This window comes from Choloepus didactylus, chromosome 3 (genome assembly GCF_015220235.1).
Source record: "Choloepus didactylus isolate mChoDid1 chromosome 3, mChoDid1.pri, whole genome shotgun sequence".
Classification (NCBI taxonomy): domain Eukaryota; kingdom Metazoa; phylum Chordata; class Mammalia; order Pilosa; family Megalonychidae; genus Choloepus; species Choloepus didactylus.
Genome location: NC_051309.1, coordinates 122,275,240 through 122,281,082, shown reverse-complemented (window position 1 = coordinate 122,281,082; position 5,843 = coordinate 122,275,240). Strand labels below are relative to the sequence as shown.

Here is a 5,843-nt window from a genome sequence, read left to right as displayed (position 1 = left end):
ATTATAATTCATAAAAGGACATTTTAATAATTGTATGATTAATTATAGCTCATTGTTTACAGTAGGGTTCACTGTGTTGTACAGTCCCAAGTTTTATCTTTTAATTTTTGTTTGAGTAAGATGTATACAACCTAAAATTACCACTTTTAACTACATTCACATATATAATTCAGTGCTGTTACTTACAGTCATGATGGGCTCCATCAGTACCATCCATTTCCAAAACTTTACAATCAACCCAAATAAAAATTCTGTACAATTTAAGCATTAACGAACCCCCAACCCCCTGGTAACTGATATTCTAGATTCTAACTCTATGAGATTGCTTATTCTAATTATTTCATGTCAGTGAGATCATACAATATTTGTCCATTTGTGTCTGGTTTATTTCACTCAACATAGTATATATACACAACATTTTGTTTATCCGTTCATTGGTTGATGGACACTTAGGTTGCTTCCACCTTTTGACAATTGCAAATAATACCACTAGGAACATTCGAGTACAAGTATCTGTTTGAGCCCTGGCTTTCAGTTCTTTGGGTTATACACCTAGTAGTGAGATTGCGGGGTCATATGGTAGTTCTATACGTAGCTTTCTGAGGAACTGCCAAATTGTCTTCCATAATGGCTGCACCACTTGACATTTCCACCAGCAACAAATGAGTGATCCTATATCTCTGCATCTTCTCCAATACATGAATTTTTTTTTAAACTGCATTCAACAGATTATTAGGTTGCTAAATCTGCAGTTGAATCCTTCTTAAAACAATGAATTATAACAGAGTCCAAAAAAATGTATGACCATTCATTAACACCCTTGGAACCTGTAAATTATTGTAGATAATCTCACATGTACATACAAAATAAATATTACAATGTTCTTTCAACTCTACCTATGTGCTGCCTCAATGGTTAGATGAAAAATTAATGTTACTAATAGGGAGAATCAATCTATTTTAATGACTGTTTTCCAAATAGTTAGATCAATTTTGTAAACAAAGGTAAGGGCCTATGCCAATACATTTTCCCAGTAGTGTAATGTAATTGCTAATATGAGGTATAATTTGTAAGCAATGACTACAAATATAAATAGGTATAAGCCACCACTAAATCACAGTTTAGTGATTTTACCAAACTGTGAATTCTTTTATTAACAGGCATTATAAACAGATAATATTAATCTTATTTAAAAGCTATGAGTGCCACATTGGTGTATACAGCTCATGAATAACTTAAAAAGTATTCCCCATTTTAAAATGCTATACACAGCATGGAAAAATCTATACTGAATAAAAAAGCTATAATACGGACATATGATTGATGTGTCTAAAGTGATATATGCACAGTACATAATTAATGTTAGTTATGTGTTCAGTACATTTTTCTATGATTCCCTTCAAGCTTCACTTTCTCCAGAAACCAAATTCTGTACTTCCTCTTCTGAAATTGGTACAATCAGGTTATCCTTGGACATCAAATTGTATTTCATCACAAATTTGGTAAACTGATGACACAAAAATATTTCCTTTTCATATTCATCAAATATCTGCTGATGATGAAAATAAGCATGTGAAAATAGTCTGTAAATCCTATGGCATACTGATCCTAGTTTTGCTACAGATGATTCCTTTTTGCTAACTCTGCCTGGATAATATTTATTGCTATTCAGAAGATATGTGGCACCATCAAGTGTGTGCCTAGCATAGTCTATGGCAGGGCACTTTTTTGGAATTTTATGAGCTGTACAAAGAAAAATCCATTTTTCAGTTGCTGTCATCTGAGTACATGTATCTGAATGACACTTACTCTGAAGTTTGATAGCAAGTCCATTTAGCTCAAGGCAGAACTGCCTTAAATATTCATATGCCTTCAGCTTGGCCTTCAGATAGTTCAAGAACTTTGTCAATATCAGGGCAATCTGCCCTTATGTTTTGCTGAATACACTGCTGAAAGCTAGTGTACTGTCCGTTTCATCAAAAGATTCATCGGGTCAATTATAGGAATCCTATGCCCTGGCGCCCAGCCTGTTCCACCTCAGCCCTGCCATCCCCTCCACCATGAACTTAGTGCCTCTATGTTTTAAATAGCCACCATTTTAATGTGTGTGAAATGGTATCTCATTGTGATTTTTATTTTCATTTCTCTGCTGGCTAATGATGTTGAGCATCTCTTCAAGTGCTTTCTGGCCATTTGTATATCTTCTTTGGAGAGATGTCTGTTCAAGCCCATTTTTAAATTGGGTTGTTTGTCTTTATGTTATTTAAGTTGAAGTATTTCTTTATATATACTGGATATTAATATTTTACTGGATATCTGATTTCCAAATATTTTCTCCCATTGTATAGGTTGTTATTCCAGTTTGCTAACGCTGCCATTATGCAAAATACCAGAAATGGATTGGCTTTTATAAAGGAGATTGATTAGGTTGCAAAGTCACAGTACTAAGGTCATAGAAGAGTCCAGGCTAAGTCATCAGCAAGATGATACCTTCACTGAAGAATGGCTGATGGTGTCTGTCAGCTGGGAAGGCACATGGCTGGCATCTGCTATGCCTTTGCTTCCAGGTTGTGTTTCAAAATGACTTTCTCCAAAATGTCTCTGGGCATCTGTCTTAGCTCCTGTTCTAGTTTGCTAGTGCTGCCGGGATGCAAAACACCAGAAACGGATTGGCTTTTATAAACGGAGTTTATTTGGTTACACAGTTACAGTCTTAAGGCCATAAAGTGTCCATCAGCAATTGGGTACCTTCACTGGAGAATGGCCAATGGTGTCGGAAAACCTCTGTTAGCTGGGAAGGCATATGGCTGGCATCTGCTCCAAAGTTCTGGCTTCAAAATGGCTTTCTTCCAGGACACTCTTCTCTAGGCTTCAGCGTCTCTCCAAAATGTCATTCTCAGTTGCTCTTGGGGCGTTTGTCTTCTCTTAGCTTCTCCAAAGCAAAAGCCTGCTTTCAGAAGCCGTCTCCAAAATGTCTCTGTAAATTGCAGTTCCTCTCTCAGCTCCTGTGCATTCTTCAAAGTGTCCCTCTTGGCTGTAGCAGGCTCGCTTCTTTTGTCTGAGCTTATATAGAGCTCCAGTAAACTAAACAAGGCCCATGCTTAATGGGCGAGGCCACAGCTCCATGGAAATTACCCAATCAAAGTTATCACCCACAGTTGGGTGGGGCTCACCTCCATGGAAACAACCTAATCCAAACGTTCCAACTAAATCCCCACTAATGTATCTGCCTCCACAATATTGCATCAAACAACATGGCATCTGCAAATGTCAGCAAGCCTCTGGATATCTGTGTCAGCTCCTAGCTTCTCACTTAAATACTCTGGTGAACTAATCAAGACCCGCCCTGAATGGGTGGAACCACACCTCCATGGAAATAATCTAATCAAAAATATCACCCACAGTTGGGTGAGTCACATCTCCAGGGAAACACTCAGTCAAAGATTCTACCCCAATCAAAAGACTAATAAATCTGCCCCCACAAGATTGCATTAAAAAACATTTCTTTTGGGGGGACATAATATATCCAAACCAGCACAGTTGTCTTTTTACTTTCATGATAAAGAACTTTGAGGAACAGAAGTTTTTTATTTTGATGAGGTCCCATTTAACTATATTTTCTTTGGTTACTTATGCTTTGGGTGTAAAGTCTAAGAAAACTTTGCCTACCAAAAGGTGCTGAAGATGCATCCCTACATTTTCTTCTAGGAGTTTGATAGTTCTAACACTTATATATAGGGCTTTGGTCTATTTTTCAGTTGATTTTTGTATGTGGTATGAGGTAGGGGTCCTCCTTCCTGTTTTTTTTTTTTTTTTTTTTGCAAACGGAGACCCATTTTTCTCAGCACCGTTTGTTGAAGAGGCTATTTTTTTCCCCAATTGAGTAGTTGTAGCCCCCTTGTCAAAAATCAGTTGGCCATAAATGTGAAGGCTGATTTCTGAGCTCTCAATTTTATTCCATTCGTCTGTATGTCTGTCCTTGTAACAGTACCATGTTTTTTTTTTTAACATTAAAAGTTGCTTTTTATTACCGTTAGCTTTTAACTCTTCACCACAGCCACTACACTTGCTTTTAACAAGTTTTCAGGTAAATAAATTTTATGCATATTTATACAGTCCTCATTAAAACCACAGTAGAAATTATACCTACTATGTCAAGATTTAACATTGGCCCCAAGCCCATGTAACAGATTTAAGATTTTTAAAAAAGGGATTTAGTTAAGTTGAAACAAATATGATCCTAAAAAAAACAATAGTTGGTCAAGTTCCACACTTAACTCAAGTGAGCCATTCAAAGATAGAATTTACTCTTATTTGAAATACAGAAAAACTTCATTCTCACAGTCTACAAATCAAAACACAATTACTAGAGTAGACAAACACAAAGTAAATATAGAAGCCCAAACACCACATAGCACAGAGACACACCAAGCCTTTGGTATTGGTGCATTTCCTTGAGTATAGGACCTAATTTCTTGTTTTCACTAATAACCCAAATGAAAAGGCAAAACAGCTACTTTAAGATAGGAAATTTTACAATCTGTTTTGGTTTGCTAAAGCTGCCAGAATGCAAAGTATCAGAAATGGGTTGGCTATTAACAATAAGGATTTATTAACTTACAATTTACAGTTCTTAGGCCATGAAAATGTCCAACTTGAGACATCAGCAGGATGATAACTGGACTCTGAAGACAGCCTGCTGGCATCCAGGATACCTCTGTCACGTAGGAAGGCACACGGCCAGCATCTGCTGGTCCTTTGCTCCCTAGTTTTGTTGCTTCCTTTCTGACCTTCTGTGGGTCCTTTCTTAGCTCCTCCAGGGATTTTCTCTCAGCTCTCCCTTGGTTTCATCTCTCTTATCCTTTCATGAAGGACTCCAGTAAAAGGATTAAGACCCACCTTGAATTGGCTGGGTCACATCTCTATTGAAATACCTTAACTAAAATGTCCCACCTACAACAGGTCTGCACCCACAGGAATGGATTAAAAGAGCATGGCCTTTTCTGGAGAACATAACAGCTTCAAACCAACAATAATCTAGGACAATTTTATAATTTTGATTAAAACCAAAGGGGCCGAGCTTCAAATTTATGTAGAATATTCTTTTATGTAGATGTCATTTTCCCCATAGGCACTAGACAAATTAGGCTATTAGCATAAACAATGTAGTCATCCTTCTTTATTATGTCAAAAACTAAATCATTCAATATAGCTTTCAGAGTACCCATGCCTATCCACATGTCTCTACTTCTTCAATTAGAACATCTGTATCAGATGTGTCTTCCTTCCTCCGATAAGCCTCTGCTTATATTATGACCTGTTCTTAAGCGATAGCCCACAGGTTTTTCTACTCCTTAAGATCTACTGTCTCCAAGTATAAGATCATTACTTTCTTTTCCCATGATTTGGTCCCTTAGTTCTTTAAGTGTAAATTCTCCCTCTATTTTTTTTTCTAATGTTTCACATAGCTATGTCTCTGCTCTACCTATGAATTTGGTTCCATTTTGACAGTACTGTAAATAGAAAAATCTTCCTTTTAGAAGAAATGTAAATATTATTAGAAAAGATGTAAATATTGTTTTAGCTAACAGTGTATGATCAACAGGAAGCAGTAACTTTTTTGATGTTAGCTGTCTTCCTTTGGTTGAGTTATAGATGTGCAAAATTGAGTTATCATTATAAAAAGAAATCTTAAGACTAAAGAAATTTTCAAAGGAAGCTCTTTGGAGCAAGTTTCAGCTAGTAGGAAAGAGGAGAACATAAAATTTTCAATTTTAAATAGATTATAAGCTACTGATAGCTACTCTTTCAACAGAGATGATCAAAGAGTACACATTCAGAAA

The 5,843-nt window shown here is 36.5% G+C and overlaps 1 pseudogene; it reads right to left on the bottom strand.

Moving 5' to 3' along the window:
- Window positions 1-1,399: 1,399 nt before the first annotated feature.
- On the bottom strand, window positions 1,400-2,062 carry LOC119528770 (annotated as a pseudogene).
- Window positions 2,063-5,843: the final 3,781 nt, after the last annotated feature.